The 21,313-nt window shown below is 36.2% G+C and overlaps 1 non-coding gene across 1 annotated transcript; it reads left to right on the plus strand.

The window, feature by feature from the left end:
* The first annotated feature begins 6,895 nt into the window (after nucleotides 1–6,895).
* Nucleotides 6,896–7,002, plus strand: LOC112918186 (U6 spliceosomal RNA). Its single transcript, XR_003234618.2, has one exon. It is a non-coding gene; the product is annotated as a U6 spliceosomal RNA (small nuclear RNA).
* Nucleotides 7,003–21,313: the final 14,311 nt, after the last annotated feature.

Genomic DNA, 21,313 nt, shown 5'->3' on the forward strand with positions numbered 1-21,313 from the left:
TCTACCTTGGATTACTGCTATCAGCAGTTTGTGAGTAGAGTCCCAGTGGAAAGCAGATGGCACACCGAAATCAGAATAATTCAAGGAGAATTTAATAAAAAGACTATTTAAAATGTATGGAGGAACCACAAAAGATTGTGAAGTGCCTGGTTTAATAACAGTTTAGGAACAATTTATCTACCTTATATCTTAAGCCTGAAAAGATGAAAAGAAAAGCGTGGTTTCCAGAACAGCACAGAAGTACTCATGCAGAGAGCTGCCTTTCAGTACCTGAGAATCTTTGGTTAAGAGACACAGGAACCCATGGCAACCCTGCTGGGAGGGAGCTGGGGTGATAAAATCTCCAGCCTCACTTTCCTGCCTCCCTCCAATCCAGGATTTTCCTGGATCACACACCTGCCTGGAAGCCAGAGAGCAAAGGAAGTTGTTGATAGGGTGCAAGTGCATACAGACCAGCCTGGAAGGTGCAAGGACAGGATGAAGTAGGATAGAGAGTGGATCTGCAGGGGCAGATTGAAGTTTTTCAGCATGCTTTTATTTTTTTCCAACCAGTTGAAATGAATATACACTGAATTAGGGTATTTATATGAACTGATGCTCATATGAGAGTGATGATAAATAAACCCAAAGTTTTATGTGACGGAACACTCACCAGTCAGAATCTAAGAAAATAATCTAATTTAACAAAATTTCTGGGAACTCTAATTCAATCAAAGAATTCTTTGCTCTGTGTATGTGTATATTTAACTATCTTAATGTCATGAATGAATCAGGAAATTCCTACCTCTAACAGCTTGTGAATGATACAAAAATACAGAAGATTTCTGCAAGTAGAAAATCCTCATTGATTATTTGAATCAATTCTCATTGATTAAATTTGCTTTCTATATTTGGAGACTGGCAAATTTTTAGGTAAAGGGATGAATGGTAAATATTTTTTGGCTTGGCAATCATAGAAGTCTCTATCACAGTTATTTAGCTTTGCCATTGTAGGCTGAAAATAGCCACAATATATGGGAATGACTGTGTGTCAGTAAAACTTTTTACAAGAACAGGTGAACTGGCTGGCCCATACATTTGTTGATCAGACAGAACAATGTTTTAAATAGACAGAGTGGATCCCAGATCTTACTCCTATACTTTTGGTAGATTGACCCTGGACAAATGACTTATCCTCTGACCAAACTCTCAACCTCAGACAGTCCATAAAAAACATAAGTAAAGTGACCTGGTACAGATTATCCACTCAATAACAGGTAGTTGCCTTCCTTTCTACATATTACCAAAGAAAATACTAAAATTGAATAAATGAATTTGGCTCAGATGTGTTGAGCTACTTTCAAAGTGGGTCAAAAGGTCTCTAGAGAAAATTTGGAGCATCCATCGTCTAAATAAATTCCATGGAGAAAGATACCACATAAACGCGCCAAAGTTTTAATTTTTAAAATGAGCAACTTAATATCTTGAGCAGAATTTAGTGGATTTAAAAGAATGGGCTGCATTATTATTGCTAGCAGGGGACTATCTAATTGGGAGTCCTTCATCGACAATAGAAAAAACAGCAGGAATCAAATCAGCTAGTAGAGAACAAAAAAGGTATGCAGGAGGGTGGGGAGGAATAAGCCAATGTGCATCTAGAGAGACAGAGTTGCATGTAGAAAATAAAAAGGCATGGTCCAAAGGACGTCTCAGCATCACATCTCAGAAACATGATGTATCAGTTAGTTTCCCCAAGCATGTTGTGATTTACTCCAAACCCTCCACCTCTATCTCCTCTCTGCCAATAGTCATAGGGTTGCAGCAAACTCAGAATAAATTCTCATCAGAAAAAAAAATGGCAGTTATTTTTGATCTTATGCTGGGCCAATGCCTTTCTTCCTAAATTAGGTATTATATCTTCCAGAAATTTCCCCAATGCTCAAGCCTTGATAAATCCTACCTTCTAGATGTTCTTTAGCACACTGGCTATCCGTATGGCAGGACTCTATGACCTTTTTATTGCTCTGTCTCCCATTCATTCCTAAGCTCCTGAAAAGAGTCTGTGTGCTGTCATCAGAGTTGTGGTCACAGTGCCTAGTTCAGTGTAAGGCTCCCCAAAAGTCTGATAAATATTTGTTCAACATAGAATAGGTGAATGTAAACTGGAGTGGGGTTCTTTTGTCTTTTGAGACATTTCTGTTTTTATTCACTCTATATTAATAAACAAATTACCAAACTTAATCTCTCAAATTCCCATTATCTTGATTTGTGAATATTCTACCTTCTTATTGGAGTTTAAGTTGTATGATACGTATGAAGAACATCTCACCGAATGTGGTGGTTTGTGTTCACTCAGTCAGTACATATTAGCTCTTCTTTCCCTTTCAAGTTAGTAGGCCACTAACCTTAATAATTTCTTAATGAAACATCTGCCTACCATTATATTTTCTTTTGTCTTTTTCTTTTTAGTAATCTTTTTGTTGTTGTTTTTTGTTTGCACTGAAGTTGCATGCATTCTAGGTCAGGTCCTAATTAACTTTGCTTCACCTGAAATTATACTTGAAAGCCATTTATGCCTTTGAAATGCATTGATTTTTAAACTAGCAAATCCAAAGCCTTATTGCTCTTAACTAATTTCCAAGTAATATGTACACCAAATATGGAATCCACATATTATCAATGGGAATCCTCATACTCATTCACATATAGATTTATGATAGGCAATAAGGCCAAGAGTACAATTTTTGGCAACAGATCTTTGGTGTCCCTATCCTGATCTATCATAATTAGTCTATAAAGTGGAGAAAATAATACACAGATGCTAGGGTTGTTATAATAACTAAATTAGCTAATGTATGGGAAATCATTTGCAGTAATACCAAATACAAAGTAACCAGCATGTTTGTGTTAATTATTGCTGCTATTATTATTATTATTATTATGTGGATCACTAAAGAAATATTAGAGGTCTCTGAAATGTGGATCTATAATGATAACAGCACACCAGTAGAGCACTTTTCTGTTCCAGAGTGCTGTCTTACCACAAACTTTTCCCCATGAAGATTTTATTTAATCTATATCACTCACCATATTACATATGGAGAAAGTGGACTAAGAGCAGTTAAACTGTTTTCCATGTCACACAATAAATAAATGATAAAAATAAATTAAAATTCCAAATCTGACTCCATGTTAAGCATTTATTCACCATACTCCAGTTAAAGCAGAAAGAGGTATTATAAACCTATAGACCACAGGTGGAATACAAATCAAAGTTATAATCTGATTGCAGTGAGATCATTGACAACTTTTTTGGCGTTGGCCAAATATTAAATATTCTTCTACACTTCTTCTCTCCTAGGAGTTAGACCCTGTCTGCACAAGCATTGCACAAACCACTTCATTTGAAAGATCACAATGTCAGCAGGTATACACCATTGGGAAAAATTAATTTTAATATGGATTGAAAAATGCTGTGAAAGATGTGTAGTGCTCTAGGTAAGAAGCAGACATCAAAGTGTTGAAGTTTCATGTGATCCCAGTTCTTCTGAGTCAAACAGTAGAGCTAACTTACTCATTTGCTATTTTTTAAATTATACCATGTTACTTCTCTGGAAATATTTAAACACTAAATAAGGGAAATTGTTTTTAAGAGTACTATATCCATTCATAAAGTCATTCTGATGTACAGATTTTCTATGGACTTTGGAATCCCCTGTCAATGCATGAGAATAAATACATAAATTCATTTCCTATAGCTGTTTTCATTTTGTATTAATTGAATAGCACATGTGATCTTCTCTGATAGCAACTGGTAATTTGCCATGAAATAAGGATGTGATAATTGTCACAGACTTCAATAACACACTTTCATTCATTGTATATTAACAGATCCCACTGCATCTTTCCACATACTTTTGAAGTTTTTTTTTCTTTCTATAATATGTGTTAAATGCACCTGTGATATTCAGGTCAATTGTTAACTGGCAATCATTTGTATATTAAAATTACCTCTTAAAAACAAGACAGCATATCTAGGCAGACTGATAACATCCAATGCAGGGCTATTAAGCACCATTATATGGTGATGAGCCATTGCTAATGACAAACACATCTACATCCTGTATTAGGGCAGAGAATCTGATCCAACCTCCTGCAAGAGTCGGAAGTAACTGATGCATTCTGAAGGAATCTACAAGCCCCCTTTTCTGAATTAATCCACTGGAGATGAGAGAACTAATGACAAATCTTGGTTCAAAGGATCTCTTCCTCACTGCCATTGCTGTTTGCTATTTATGCATTTCCATTTTCTTTTGAAGTTTAACTTTACCTTTATCCTTTGAGTCAGTAAGTTATTTTTTTTTACAATACCATATTCTTTTTTTAAGATTTTTATTTATTCATGAGAGACACAGAGATAAGGCAGAGAGATAGATAGAAGGAGAAGCAGGCTTTCCACAAGGAGCCTGATGTAGAACTTGATTCCTGGACCCCAGGATCACGCCCTGAGCCAAAGGCAGATGCTCAACCGCTGAGCCACACAGGCATCCCTTAAATACATTTCAGAGCCATCTTTGGTTCTTTTCTCTTTCCTAGACCCCCTCTGAAACTAGACACTGTCAAGGCTATCTCTGAAATGTCACTCCAAAATGTTTGCTTCTATCTCCATTGCTAATGCTTTCCTTCACCCCTCATTTCTTTTTTCTTACACAGATCCAGTAGCTGTTTCATTTATCATCCCATATCCTGTCACTTACTTTTCCAAATCCTGAGACTATCTAAAACACAGATCTGAACATGTCATTTTCTCTTCTTAAATAACTTTTCTCTTCTTTCTTGCCCAGTGAATGTCTTCTCAATCTTTCAAGACCAAAGTCAACTGTTACAATTCCTCTATATCCTTTCTTGACTTCTCCAGGCAGATTTAGTCTCTCTTGTCTGAATTCCAATAGCCCTTCTAAAAACATGTTACAGCACTGTCACTTCCTCTGTATGCTGAAGTGATCAAAGTAATACAGACTTCAAGAAATGCACCAATGTAACAGTACTCAGAATCTTTTTTTCAGGATCCCAGGCATTTGCTGGGTAGTGAAATTCCTACTGTTAATCACCAGTAGACTATAAGCTCAAGAGAACGTACAACTAGTTTGTGTAAAGGGTTAAAATCTTTTCTGCAATATCGTACCAGGAGTTGCAAGCCCCAAGGGTAAAGGACAGCGTCTGTGTGTGTGTGCATCTATGCACACTCAACCCAAAGCCTTAGAATAGGTTTCCCTGGATTCTATTAAGTGTCCTTTTCTCCTTGTTAAACTAGAACCCACACAGTGTACTTTCCCAGACTTTTTCACTCAGGTCATCTACTTCTGAGAACAATTAATTAGCCTTGCACCACCTTACTTTCCTGTTTCTTGTTCCATTTTCCCTCCCTTCATAACTAACCTAAGTGGCTATATCCTCTGTAAGTGCCAAACGAGAGAAACAGTCTCACTTTTATCACACCCTCTGTCTAACAGTGTATATAAGGGATTTTTCTTTGTTGTTCCACTTGGCTAGAATTTATTTGACAAGCCTCTGATATTTGTTTAATTTAGTGTCTGGTACATGTTAGGAGTAGGTACTAAATGTGCATCTGTTGGAATGGAATATTACTCAGCCATCAGTAAGGACGAATACTTACCATCTACATCGACATGGATGGAACTGGAGGGGATTATGCTGAGTGAAATAAGTCAGCTGGAGAAAGTCAATTATCATATGGTCTCATCCATGTGACATATAAGAAATATTGAAAGGGATCATAAGGGAAGGGGAGGAGACTGAGTGGGGAAAAATTAGAGAGGAAGACAAGCCATAAGAGACTCCTAATTTTGGGAAACAAAGAAAGGGTTGCAGAAGGGGAGGTGGGTGGGGTGATAGGGTAACTGGGTGATGGGTATTAAGGGGGCACATGGTGGGATGAGCACTTAATGTTATACTATATGTTGGCAAATTGAATTTAAATAAAATTTTTTAAAAATTTTAAAATAAATGTGTATGTTGGATGAATAAACATACTATTTTTTGTAAAAAGTTAGTCTTGGGTAAAGAAGTGAAGATGTAGGTAAATAAGCCTTAGATCTGAATTTAATATGACCTAGATTCTTGGCCAAAGAAAATCTTAGAGCCCATCGAATGGGGTTAAGTCTTACAGAAACATACTAGAAAGACAGCAAAACAGCCTAGAAAGGATTCTAGGATAGCTCTGTGCTCGCATTGTAGTTATTCTATGTGTTGTTTATTGCCCTTCCATTATCTGACTATTCAGTAAAATGTTATTAATGGTTACAATTTGGTCTCAGAGACATAGAAAATTAGAGAAGTGCTGTGCTCATCTGTCAGAAAAGTAATGCAGAGAACAGTTTTCTGGTCCCTGAATAGTGTTCCCTATTCTTATAGCAGAGAAGAGTGAAGGAGGGTAGCAGAGGGCAGCTGCATGTGGAGGAAGGGGAGGAGGAGGAAAGGGAGGAAGAGGATGAGAGAATGAGCACACAAAAGTTTTCTTGTACCATCATAATCAGCATATGAAAAAGAATTATGATCTTATATTGTGGCTACATGTACATGAGGTCTGGGATATTGGGGCTCATATATTTTCTATTTCTACAACTACCAGGAGTTTCCTTCAGCGAAAAGATTATGCCATTTTTATCTTGGTACCCCCAAGCACATTTATATGGAGGCAACATGGATTGACACTTACCCCAAATCATTCATTCATTCACTCACTCAGTCATACATTTGATATGTGTTTATTAAACATTTAACATGTGAGATGCTAACAAAACTGGCAAATATGATAAGGACATATATGATATCATATCAAATATGATATAGAGGTGTAGGAAAGGTGTTCATTCTCTAAGAATGGGGAGTATTTGTGTTCTCTTTATTAGCACAGATACTAAAATCAAAACAATGTAGAGAAGATTAGCATGGCCCCTGTGCAAGGATGACACACAAATTCATGAAGTGTTCCATATTTTTGTGGGAGATATAGGCTTCTATTTATGGAATGAGTATATCACAAGAATAAAAAGCGCAATGTAGGGAATACAGTCAATGGTATTATAATAACATTGATTAGTGACAAATGGTAGCTACACGTGTGGTGAGCATAGCATAACATAGAAGTATAGAGATGTTGAATTACTATGTGGTACACCTGAAGCTAATGTAACATTGTGTGTCAACTGTACTAAAATAAAAACTTGGAAAAAAAAAGAATGGGGAATAATAGGGGAATGGCTGATGGGAGGGGACATTTCTAGGCTTAAGCATGACATTCCTGGGGCTTCCATGCAGCCAGTCTCTTTTTTCAGAGAACAGAAGGATGCATGCCTTGGGGTGGGCCAGAGAAGGTCTTGTTAGGGCATTGCTAGGGCCATTCAAGGTCATACACTGGAACCTAGAAGACCAGAGCTGGGTATGGAAAGCCTAAAAAGTGTAGAAAAGTTTTGAGGGATCAGTCTGGGAAACAGTTACTCTTCAGTGCAGAAACTCAAACCAGAAAAATCAAGGTGAATGATAAGTCAGAGGGTAGGGGTGATACTAAGCATGGGCCAAGGGAACCCAGCTGAAAGCGTCAGGTAAGGACCAGAAAAGACGAGTTATGAGCTGGGTTTAAAGCCTGACTACAGTTTAATAAGGCAAATCCTAGCTCTTCCTCAGGAAGGCCATTAAGGCTGACAGTAGAGGCTGGAAGCAAAAAAGGGGACAAAAAAAGGAATAGAAGGAGTCAGTGAAAAGGGGAAATGACCATCAGTAATTTGTAAGAATAATTCAGTAGTCTGTTTTCATTTCTGTATTAGGAGTTTCAAGAAAGACCCATTCCAATAGGATTTCAAGAGCATAAACTGTAAATTGTAGAATGGAGTTTACATGTATAAGCCAGAGCTAAGGTAATTTTAAGAATTTTGCCCAAATAAGAGTAACAGATAATCTCCAGAAAATAAATCTTAGAGTAAAAATATGGATAAAATATCCTCATCTGATCATTAATGTACAGAGCAGAGATTCCCTTCAAATAACCAAAGCCCAAGGAGAACAGAGAAACCTTAAATGTCCAAGAGGGTGAAATAGGAGAAATTGGTCCTCCCCTGGAAATATAGGATGGGAAAATGGGTCACTGACTCATGACTGAAGTATTGGCATAACTGATGTTGGTATAAGTATTAACATTCATTCCTGCAGACTCTACATACTGATCTAATGGAATTTTGTCTTATAATTTCTTATTCTATAAATTTTCATTTATGCTTTTATCTCACCCACTAGGATAATGATTTTTAATCCTAGTGTACATTAAATAATTTTTCATTTGCTTCTTAAATAGATATTCCAGGGCTTTACCTATAGGAATTCCAATTTAATTGGTGTGGGTTGGACTGTGGTCACTAGTATTTTTAAAACGTTCCTAGGTAATTATAATGTGTATTCAGAGTTAAAATTTCCACAGCTCATTAAAATATCATTAACTGCTAAACAGAGTTCCCAATGGATTATTTTGGGCTGCTAGAAAAATCTACATCTCAGATTGAGGATCATTGCTTGTTAAAGATTATTTTTAAATGAACGTGAAGATTTTCTAAAATGTCTTAAAATATCCCATAATAAGAGGCTTCTGAATCAAGATTTTGAGAATCAACATTACCTCCTTTCTTCCTCAAAATCTGAAAGAAATAATCCAAAAGAATAATCCAAACTCCAAAAATTTCAAAAGAAAAAAGTTATAACCTAAGAGTACTAGGAAATTGAGGAAATTTCTGTTCACATGCCAAAATAAGGAATTTACAGACAATAAAAAGATATGATTAAGAAACTAAAACCCAAGCATGCTTGACATGTGACAGATGAAAAGGGAAGTTTTCTCTCAACAAATCCTAGAATAACAAAATATAAGAGGCAGCAGGAAATAGGAGCAAGAACCAGAAGTGGGGAATTCAGTAAATTATTAGTTAAAGGACTGGAAAACAGCTCCTCTGACCCTGGCTGAGCATCTGGTAATATGGGATGCTAAGAGAAAAACAAAGTAATATGAACAAAGTGCTGGAAAATGAATGAGAATAACTTGTTTTAAATATAAAGAGAATGTATGAAATATACATTTTGAGAATAACTTAAAATAACATTTTAAGAATAATTATAGGTGAATACTCATGTAAGCAGAACCCTAATTAAGAACAAACATTGCTAGTACCTTAGAATTTCTCTCCACAAGAATATCGATAAATTAATTTGATGGATATCATTTATTTCTTTATTTTATAGAAAATATCTATGTCTCTGCCTCTTTCTCTGTGTCTTTCATGAATAAATAAAATCTTAAAATAAATAAATTTGTCTTACAAATAGTGCTGCATTAACATTTTTGTAATAACATCTATGTGTATGTGTAAAATTTTGTTATATTCCCAAAAATGATATATTCATATTTTCCACTTTACTAGGCCATGCCAAATTATTTTCAAAGTACTTGGACCAACTTATACTTCCTCTAGAAGTATATGAGAAACTTTATTGTTTTATATCCTTGCCAACATCTGGATTATCAAAGTTTTATTTTTTAAAATTAATTTATTTGACAGAGAGACAGAGCAAGAGATCATAAGCAGAGGGAGCAGCAGAGGGAGTGGGAGAAGCAGGCTCTCTGCTGAGTAAGGAGCCTGATGGGGAGCTGGATCCCAGGACCTTGAGATCATGACCAGAGCCAAAAGTGGATGCTCAACTGACTGAGCCACCCAGGTGCCCCTGGATTATCAAAGTTTTAAACTTTAATCTGTGTATATGTAAAATTATTTCGTTCTGTCTTAAACTAGAATTTGATTAAAAATGAAACTAAGCATCTTTTTCAGTTTATTAGTCATTTGGATTTACTTCTTTGTGAATTTCCTGCTCAAACTTTTACCAGTAATTTTTCTATTAGGGTTGTCTACATTTTTCTCTTATTGACTTATGACATTTCATTAAATAATTAAAAAAATATTTGCTGGGCACATTCTGTGTGCCACGTCCTGTTTAAAGACTCACAGAGCACCAATGGAAAATAAACACACATACCAAACAAAATATTCTGTGTTCTTAGAGACCTAAGCTTTTTGGTGTTGATAGTAGTGAAAGAGGAAAAAATACGCTAAATAAAGATTTATATATATAAAATAAATTCTATTAGTAAAAACTTAAAAAAATACTCATTAAGCAAGGTAAGGAAAATAGGACTGTGGATGTTTTGTGAGAATGGAACAGATTATAGTTCCGATTATTGTAAGAATAAACCTTATGGAGATGAGGGAGATAGTGGAGTTGAAACCTTTGTCACCCCATGATGAGCCGAGATCCCTTCCTAACCTGTATTGGACATGTAACAGGAGCAAAATACCTTGTTGTGTAAAGTTCTTGAAATCTATAGATGGTATTTTACTATAGTGTCACTGATTCATCCTGCCTGACACAGATAAACTATGAGAAGCAAACCAAAAAAGCTGTTTAGATAATCTTGGAGAGTGGAATCCTAACACAAAACAAAAACACTGAGAAACTCTAAAGTAAGAGAACAAATTTATTACATAAAAATTAAAGTCTCTACAGAAAAGACACGGAAAAATATAGTGAGTATCAACACATTGATAACAAAATTGCTGATATATGCAAAGCACAGATATCCATAATATATGAAGATTTCCAATAGATCAATAACAGAATAGAACAACCCTAGAAACATGGACAAGGGATATGGAAAGGTTTCACATAGAAGAGCTGTATTTAATTATATAGAATAATGTTCAACACACACACACACACACACACACACACACATAAAATCATCCCCCAAATCAGTTTTGGTTTTATGTTGTCTTTCCATAATGTAATGTTGGGTAAAGTGAGGTGCTTCCCTATGGTACTGCTCAGTAGAGCATAGATGTTTGGGGAGGGTTGTTTCCGAGTTTTTGAACCATGAAATTGATCTTTGGTCCTCATGGAGTGTTGTACTAAAGACATAATGAGGAAAAATGAGGAAGAAACATCAAAGTACCAAGCTCCAGTTTCGTTGCCCTTTCCCCTCCAGAGGATTTGCCCAAGTAATTTATTAAGAATAGCAATTTTTAATTTATCTCCCTACCTTTGTTGCCAGGTCTTTCTGTGACTTTTAAGATGGCTAACTAATAATAACACTTTATGAAAACATTACAATCACACAATAGAATAGCAGTTATATTCCTGCTGGTGAAATGTGTTAATATTTTCTGTTTAAAAACGCAGTGCTACTTTGTCCCTTTGGATAAGCTAGCTGAAGTTTCTTTAAAAGCTCAGCTAAACACACACCATCCTGTGAAATATCACTTCTGCTAGAGAGTAGACATTTGGAACCTCAGGGACAGTTAAGCAGCTGAGGTGTGAGAATAGGCTGCTGTTTTAATGATTCTGTGACTGATTCTGAGCTCAATGGAGTTATTATGCCAAGCATTATGCTTTTCTCACTTTGATCTCATAGTGGATAATTTTGAGAATGAATACTGGCAATAATCCTCCTTCATGGCATGAAAGCAACTTAATATCGTCTCAAGAGCACTAGTTCTGGAGACAGACTGCTGGGGTTTGAATCCTGTGTTCACCAGTGCTGTGCTGTGAGGCTACAGACAAGTTACTCCATCTCTCTGAGCCCAGTTTTCTCATCTGAAAAAATGGTACATTCCACATAGGCTTGTTGTAAAGATTAAACAAAATAGTGTGTATGAAGCACCAGAGAAAAAAGAAGCAGTAGAGGAATGTTGATCATCCATTTGTTTATACTGATTTTGCACAAGAAAGCAGCACTGAAAGATGCAGAATCCCAATGGACCTGAGAAGCTGGAGAGTGTATTTTATGGGAATAATTAGATGAAATCTAATTAGATGAAATATAAATTGTTTAGAACAGTACCTGGCACATAGTACTTGATTAATAACCTTAGGTCTCATCTTTATTTTTGGCACTATGAAAAGATTGTGCATATTTGGAATGTAGACAGGTCTTAATTTCTGTGTAGATTCAGAACATTAATTTTATTTGTTTATTTATTTACTTACTTACTTATTTACTTTTAAGTAGGCTCTATGCCCAGCATGGAGCCCAGTGAGGAGTTTGAACTCACGACTCTGAGATCAAGACCTGAGCTGAGATCAAGAATCGGACCCTTAACCGACCGAGCTACCCAGGTGCCCCAATATTGATTTATTTTAAATGTCTTTATTATTCGTTGATGACAAAGCATTAGAGGGGGGGATTCAGAAATCACTTATCAAGAGGTGATAAGGAATAAACCTTTCATTTCATTTATGTGGGTTCTCTTTTAAATCTACACTCCACACAATTAGACTAGATTATTCTCTATTTCCCACATAGTAGAATGGGTGATGATTACAACATTCCCTAGTCCTTCATATTATTTCTTATTCCACATTATTAAATCTTTTTTTTCAATTAGGCATTGAGCTCCTTCAGATGAATTATAAATTATCCCTCTGGATTCAGAGGAAGTTTCCTTGTTGCCTAAAGCCCAGGTGTTCCAACTTCTTAGGTAAGCTGTGGTTAAGCTTTTCATCATCTGTCTGTAGAAAGTGATAAATTTTTAGAGTTGCAAATAAATTTAGCATCTTCTCAGCGACTCATTTTGCATTTTTTAAGAAACCACAGCAAATGAATAAAAAATCCTCAAGGACTCCACTCATTTTATGCCTAGTGGCAAATATTACTTGATTATGCCAGCAGTTAGGAATGGCCCAGGTTTAATCTAATTTTGCTGTAAAGTGGCTTGTAGGCCACCATTTACAAGACAGTAAAAGCCTGGTGACAAAGGAACACCTTAGCTGGCCACCTGGATTATCACTAAATGTCAATCACCCAGGAATGCACAAAGCTGAATGGGTATGTGAATTTTCACTTTTCTTCCAGTTTTTATATTTTCTCCACATTTTTTCCCTTTCACTGTTCCAGTTTCTGGTCTGATTCATCTATGATAACCACCTTTGGGTATACCGAATTTTCTTTTTTCCAGAATAACAACGTCCTTTACTATTCTGCCAGAGTTTCATCCTCTTTTCTTCATAGGATTTATGATAGTTGAGGATCTAGGCAATTGATAAACTGTATATACACCTCACCACATTTAATTGATGTTGGCGTGCATTCAGGGCTCTTCATATGAGTTAGGGTGTAAATGTGGCTGCCTGATAAATAAACTGTGTTCAAAGCTCTGCACACTCAGTAAATTTCCCGAATTAATTACATCTCTGGTGCTCTCAATCTCGATTAAAGAGAGAGAGATGATAACATATTTGGTCCTTGTGGCTACCTTGAATTTAGATCCCTTATCATCTCATCCAGTTGTGTGACCAAAGGAGATACCAATACCAGAGAAAGTGCCTTGAAAATTATCAAGGGATTTATAATTGTGAAGTACAACGATGTACAATAATATTTATTGTGTTAAGAAGTATAGTATCAGGAGCTGGATGAGAGTAGAGACTCAAAAGGTTATAAGAACCTCAATGAGGGGTGCCTGGGTAACTCTGCTGGTTGGGCGTAACACTGTTGATCTCAGCTCAAATGTCGATCTCAGGGTCTTGAGTTCAAGCCTCTCATTGGGCTCCACCCCGGATGTGGAGCTTACTTAAAAAACAAAAACCTCAATGACAGGAACCATGCCATTGTATTATTTTGTGCACCATATATGAGCTGAAATGAGGTATGTCTCATGAATATTTGCCAAATGACAGAAAAAACTAATTTTTAAATTTTAAGGCTTATCACAATATTCTAATAGATTCTCTCTCTTGTACAACGTGCTTGTTTTCAACCTTCTAATCCACCAATACCTATTACCTTAAGGGCTTACTATGCACCAGGCAGTTGATTGGGACCATGAGAAACATGAAGTAATCATTCAAAATCAAGGAGAGGGAGTTCTGACTTAGAGCAGTGAATTCAGCCTGTGTGTTTAACTCTCTTGTCCCCTTCACCTACAGCCCATCCGGTGAGTAAATTTTAACAGCAAAAGGAAACAGAAAATGTTAGAAAACTGCAAAAATTTAGTGGCAGTAAAGCAGAAATTGAAAGAAAGGTTTCCCAACCTCCAAGTTCTTAGATGCAAATTGAGCATTGACCTAGTTAGTGTGTGTGAAAGGGACCACAGGAGAAAGCAAGAAACACAACCAAAGTCAGAGTGACACCATATATCGGTATCTATCTACATATACATATACATATATATCTAAAGCGAAAAACAGGGAACAGTGGATGAGGTTTAGTCGGGAAAAGCCATAATAAAAGCCAAATAAAAACTAAGAAATAGTTAAGAAAAAGAATATACATCATTAGGAGTAAGAGAAGGACTGTAAGCATGTAAAGAATATATTTCAGTTACAATCATAATACTATAACTTTACATGCATACATACATATTAAAATATGTACGTCTGATACAGAGATTTATGGTCATGTTAAAATCTTACTGAAAAGCTCTATCTTCAAGGAAAATGCTCTATCACCAATATTGACTTAAGAAAATAAAAAAAATACAAGTAGATCAATAATATATAAATTAAGAAATTTGTTAAACAGCACCACCTTTAATAAAGATCATATCCAGATGATGTATGAAATATTTCCACCAAACTTAAAAACAAACAAACAAGAAATACCCCCCAAAATGCATTTCCTGTGATATTAAAACTGTTTCAGAGCACTGGGGGGAAAAAAATCCAAATATCCTCATTCAGTCAATGAAGAAAGCAAAATAAAATTCTTAAAAAGAGAACTCAGAAAATTACAGACCTATATGAGAGATAGACTCAAAAAAATAAATATGACACTTGTATATTAAACTCAAAAGAACTTAGTTAAAAGAATAAACTATTTTGATTATTCTTTTTTTCTAGTGACTTTGTGTCATTTTCTTATGTTAAAAGAAATACATGGATTTTGATTGATTTTTTTAAATGATAGATAACCTTTGAATAACAAGTTCATTTACCCAAAGTACTTTTTAACTTTCCTAATAAGAAAACCTTATCCTCTGTAAGCTAGTACTAGTCATTTTTTTTTAACCCAAGTATCCTTCAGATAATTTAAAGTAAGTTTTAAGCTTATATGTCAAAATAAATTCAACATTGTGATAAAAATATCAAAGTAAGGGTGATCTTAGAATAAAAATGAATATATATTTTATTCCAAAAAAAGCCCATTTTTACTTTAATTATTTGATGTTAAAATGACCACTGAGTTTGTTTCCAAGAGACATTTTTTTATCATTAAAGATGGAGAGTTAAACACTAAACAGGTCACTTTCAACATGTGTGTATCTGGGAATGCTATGGTAATAAATAATCCCCGAAATCTCAATGACTTGCTGTGGCACAGATTTCTTTCTTATTTATGCTATTGGTCCATTTTAGGTTGGCTTAGGCTCTTCTCTATGCTATCTTCACTGGATCCCAGGGTGATGGAGCATAAAGTATCTGGACCATCACTGATATAGTTAGTTGAATAGTATTCTCCAAAAATCCATATCCACCTGGAACCTCAGAATGTGACCATATTTGAAAATAGGACCTTGGCAGATATAATTAGTTAAGGATATCAAGATAAAATCATCCTGGACTTCGGGTAAGCCATAAACCCAATGACTGCTATTCTTTAAGAAAAGAAGTAGAGAGGTGCTTAGGTGGCTCAGTCAGTTAAGGGTCTGCCTTCAGCTCAGGTCATGATCTCAGGGTCCTGGGATTGAGTCCTGCATCGGGCTCCCTGCTCAGTAGGGGAGTCTGTCTCCCCCTCTCCTTCTGTGATCTCTCTAGCTTTCACTCTCTCTCAAATAAATAAAATCTTAAAAAAAAAAAAGAAAAATGGATATATAAACACAGAGAGTGATGTGAAGATGGAGGCAGAAATTAGAGTGCTGTATCTACAAGGCCAGGAATGCCAAGACTTGTCCACAACCAACAGAAGTTAAGAGAGAAGCATAGGATGGTTTCTCCCTTAGAGCCTCCAGAAAGAACCAGCCCTACGGACACCTTGATTTATTTTTTATTTTTTATTTTTTATTTTTTATTTTTTATTTTTTTACTTCTGGCCTCCTAAACTGTGAGGGAATAAATTCCCATTGTTCCCCAATTTATGGTAATTTGTTATGGCAACCCTAAGAAAATGAATACAGCTGGGGGCCAAGGCAGTCAGAAAGAGTTCTGGGGTATCTCATTTTGACATTAAATGTTCAGCCTGCAAGGGTCATGTCTCTTTTCCATTCATAACTAGCCAAAACTATTCCCATACCCCACACTCAAGCAAAAGGGAGGCAGGAAGTATTAATCCTATCATATGCCAAAAAACAAAGAACCAGAAAATCTGGCCATGGCACTAATGACTACTACTGAGCCAACTGTGCTACTTTGCTTTCAGAAGTAAACGTACAGGAAAAAAAATACAACTTTGCAAATATATGCTGATGAAAACAGATGACACTCAAATCCTCTTCTCTTGTGACAAACAGAGAGATATTTTGCCCCCAAAATATCCAAAGTGACATTCCATATATTCTTTTTGACAGCTACATCAAATTTAAATTCTAAAATCCCTCTTAAAACCTGGCAATGACTCAACATAAGTAAGAAAAGCCTTCATCGTAACCTTCTAAATGGCATTTTCAGGAGCAACATCAGGAAAATATTGCCTGAATTCATCCTGCAGAGATTGGATTTGGATATTTTCTTTGAAATAATTTTTAAAAGCCTTGTCTTTATAAGCTTCATTAAGACAAGAAAATGATGAGGCATTTTAAGAGACAATTTGCTGAATCCATAGCTGGATTCTGGCTCTGTATGTTCGAAGTAAATCATAAAGAGAAATAATGCTGGTGTTTCAGATTCAATGTATTCAAAACTTCAATATATCAGACAACTATACCAAGCTTTGCTGAAAGTTATACTTTTTTGATAGCTAAAGCACTTAGTCTTATGCTTGGCTTTAAGAAAGCAGAGAGCAAATGTGTTCCAACTTTAATCCAGCCAGGCTCTCCCTGTTGACAACTGAGGAACTTCAGTATGAGACAAAATAACTTCGTGACAGCATTAAAATTTTCATAAAGCAAGGCAAATATCTGGTGTGTAGTGAACATGTCTCCACCTAATTGACTCCCTTTTCACATGGTTAATGCCTTCTTATAGATTACTAGGCTGTTATGGAAGCCAGTGCTTACAGATGAGTGATATATGATGACCTCCTGCTTCTCCCTGCCCGATGAATTTTTTTCTTTTATTTTTGCCTAAAATGATGCTCATGAGCCTAATAAGGCTGTATTATTGTGAATGCATATTACAGTAATAGTTGCCTCAGTTCAACTCAGTGTTTAAGAAGTCTGATTCAACGTCAAAGCAGCAGTTTTAAAAAAAATATGTGTAGATCAGTTTTTTGAGGCATGATTTACATAAGTACAATTCATTCTCTTCCATGTAAACTTCATGGAGCATTGACAAATACATACAGGTGTGTAACTACCACCAAAACCAAATATAAAACAAATTCATCATTTGCCTACATTTTGTTTACTTTGCAGTCAATTCACCTTTCATACTTGTAAATCACTAAACTTTTTTTGAGTTCCTATGGCTTTTCCTTTCTGAGAATGTCATATAATAGAATCCCTATGCAGTAAGTGATCTTTTAAGTCAGGTTTCCTTCATTTGGCATAATGCATTTAATGTTAACCTTGTGGTTGCTTACATAAGTACTTTGCTCACTTTTATTACTGAGGAGTATTCTTCATAAGGATATATCAACCCTTGTTTATCTATTCAGTTGTTAAAGAACATTTGAGTTGTTTCCAGTTTTTGGTAATTATGAATAAAGATGCTATAAATATTTGTGTAAAGGTTTTGGTGTGAACATATGTTTTCATTTCTCTTTGGTAAATACTTATGAGTAATATGATGAGTGCATTTTTAACTTTATAAGAAAGTGGGAAAATATTTTCCAAAGTAGTTGTAGTATTTTAGTTTGTTTTCCTATTGACTAACGATTATTGACCATCATTCTTTGTGCTTATTCAATATTCATATATCTTCATTGTTGAAGTTCTTCATTGTTGAAGTGTCTGTTCAAATCTTTTGCCCATTTTTAAATCAGGTTGTTTTCTTACTATTGAGTTTTGAAAGTCATTTATACATTCTGGAAACAATCCTTTTGTCAGACATGTGTTTTGCAAATATTTTCTCCTAGTTGTAGCTTGTCTGTTTATCCTCAAATCACTGTCTTTCAAAGAACCTATATTTCTAAATTTTGGCAAGGACAAATTTTTCCATTTTTATTTTATAGGTTTGCTTTTGAGCTCATATGTAAGACTTTTCTACCTAACCCAAGGTCTCAAAGATTTTCTCCTGTTTTCTTCTAGAAGTTTCATAAATCTAGGCTTTACATTCAGTAAAGATCTATTTTGAGTTATTTTTATTTATACATATGTTGTGAAGTCTGTTGTAGATTCATTTTTCCTCTGTTTCTGGATGTCCAGTTGTCCCAGGATCATTTGTTGAATGATTATCCTTTTTCAATAATGATTCTTTATTGGAGTTCAATTTGCCAACATATAGCATAACACCCAGTGCTCATCCCATCCCTCCTCAGTGCCCATCATCCAGTCACCCCAACCCCCTGCCCACCTCCCTTTCCACCACCCCTTATTTGTTTCCCAGAGTAAGGTGTATCTCATGTTCTGTCACCCTCACTGATATTTCCCACTCACTTTTCTCTCCTTTCCCCTTTGTTCCCTTTCACTATTTTTATATTCCTCAAGTGAATGAGACCATATAATGTTTGTCTTTCTCCGATTGACTTGCTTCACTCAGTATAATACCCTCCAGGTCCATCCATGTTGAAGCAAATGGTGGGTATTTGTCATTTCTAATGGCTGAGTAATATTCCATTGTATCCATAGACCACATCTTCTTTATCCATTCATCTTTCAGTGGACACCGAGGATCCTTCCACAGTTTGGTTACTGTGGACATTGCTGCTATAAACATTGGGGTGCAGGTGTCCCAGCGTTTCATTGCATCTGTATCTTTGGGGTAAATCCCCAGCAGTGCAATTTCTGGGTTGTAGAGCAGATTTATGTTTAACTCTTTGAGGAACCTCCACACAGCTTTCAGAGTGGCTGTACCAGTTCACATTCCGACCAACAGTGCAAGAGTATTCCCCTTTCTCCGCATCCTCTCCAATATTTGTTGTTTCCTGTCTTGTTAATTTTCCCCATTCTCACTGGTGTGAGGTGGTATCTCATTGTGGTTTTGATTTGTATTTCTCTGATGGCAAGTGATGTGGAGCATTTTCTCATGTGCTTGTTGGCCATTTCTATGTCTTCTTTGGTAAAATTTCTGTTCATGTCTTTTGCCTATTTCATGATTGGATTGTTTGTTTCTTGGGTATTGAGTTTAATAAGTTCTTTCTAGATCTTGGATACTAGCCTTTTATCTGATATGTCATTTGCAAATATCTTCTCCCATTCTGTAGGTTGTCTTTTAGTTTTGTTGACTGTTTCTTTAGTGGTGCAGAGCCTTTTATCTTGATTAAGTCCCAATAATTCATTTTTGCTTTTGTTTCCCTTGCCTTCATAGATGTCTCTTAAAAGAAATTGCTGTGGCCAAGTTCAAAAAGGGTGTTGCCCGTGTTCTTCTGTAAGATTTTGATGGATTCTTCTATCTCATTAACCCTCATCATTAGGACCTCCAGTTTGGATTGCATCTCATTTAATTGATTTTTAATTTCAGCCTGATTAGATCTAAATTCTGCAGTCATGAAGTCTCTTGAATCCTTTACGCTTTTTTTCCAGAGCCACCAGTAGCTTTATAATTGTGCTTCTGAACTGACTTTCTGACATCGAATGTAATCCAATTTCTGTAACTCTGTGGTAGAGAGTACTGTTTCTGATTCTCTCTTTCGTGGTGAGTTCTTCTTTCTAGTCATTTTGCTCAGTGCAGAGTGGCTTGTTAGAAGCGCAAACTCTTTCTCTGTAGCATTCCCACTGTTCTCTCTTTAAATCTCAGGCTGAATTGGTAGGTTTTCAGGATGATTTGAAAGTTATCTACGTAATTTGGTGGGGGACAGGTGACTTTGGGGATCCTACTTTTCTGCCATCTTGCCCCACCCCCCCAATTATTCTTTTGTTGAATAAGTTAGCTTCATTCCTTTGTCAATAATCAATTGACCATGGTTGTGTGGGTCTATATCCGAACTCTTTACTCTGCTGCTATTCTTTTGCCCCTACCGCACTGACTTAAAGTAGCTTTACAATAATCCTTGGGTCCAGGGAGTGTGAGTCCTCAAATATTTTTTTTATTATTTTCAATATTACTTTGGTTATTCTAGTTTTTTCTTTTCCATGTGTATATTAAGATTAGCTTGAATGTAAGGGCCAGTGACAGCTTACTCAAGGTGTGCATATTATGGGCTCTGATAGAGCCAACCCCTTCAGTCCCCTCCCTGCAGGATCCCATTGTACCCTAGAGGATGTAGAGCCTTCTTGGAGATCCCAGAATGGTCCTCAATCCCTATTCCAATTTTGAGTTTTATCTACACATAGGTCTTGTCTCCAGAGTCAGTGGTGTTGTGGTTCAAAATGGATAATAAGGGGTGACCCATGTTGGGTGGATCTTTATGCACTGAAACCTGTCTGACATTTGCAAAGAGGCATATACAGAAAAATAAGCTTCTCAGAAATTAAGAACAACTAGAATCAGTAGAAGTCATAGGCTTAAAGGAGACTCTGAGCCACTATAATGGCGAGAAGCAGAGCCTGCAGTTAGGTGGCTATATGCATTTTAAAAACCAGTTTGCCATTTTCCTATAGTTTCCTTTACAAATCAACAAAGAATTGATCCTCCCTCTACGTTGTTCTTAAATAGTTACAGGCCGCTACTATTGTGTAACTTTGGAAACTAAATACTGTCACCAAAATGCTACTATTTACCTCACGGAAGGAGGGACACAGGAGGTATGACTTGTCTAGTCCTTAGAGGTCTATGGTCTTGGAAGATCAGAGCTGCCCCACTGACCAGGCTTCTATTCAGTAGCAAAACCAGCCTGAGTCTTGCATGTTGAGCCTGAGCATGCTTAACGGGGGAAGCCCAGACTGTGACTGGGGTGTGTGCTTACACGAGCACTTTTTCTGCCCATGTACCTTCAATCCAATGAGTTCACGATTTACGCTGAGTAATAGAAGCTACAAAATGGCTACTGCATTCTCCCCTCTCAGTCACTGGCTCTAGTCTCTTTTGT

Source organism: Vulpes vulpes, chromosome 2 (genome assembly GCF_048418805.1).
Source record: "Vulpes vulpes isolate BD-2025 chromosome 2, VulVul3, whole genome shotgun sequence".
In the NCBI taxonomy this organism is placed as follows: domain Eukaryota; kingdom Metazoa; phylum Chordata; class Mammalia; order Carnivora; family Canidae; genus Vulpes; species Vulpes vulpes.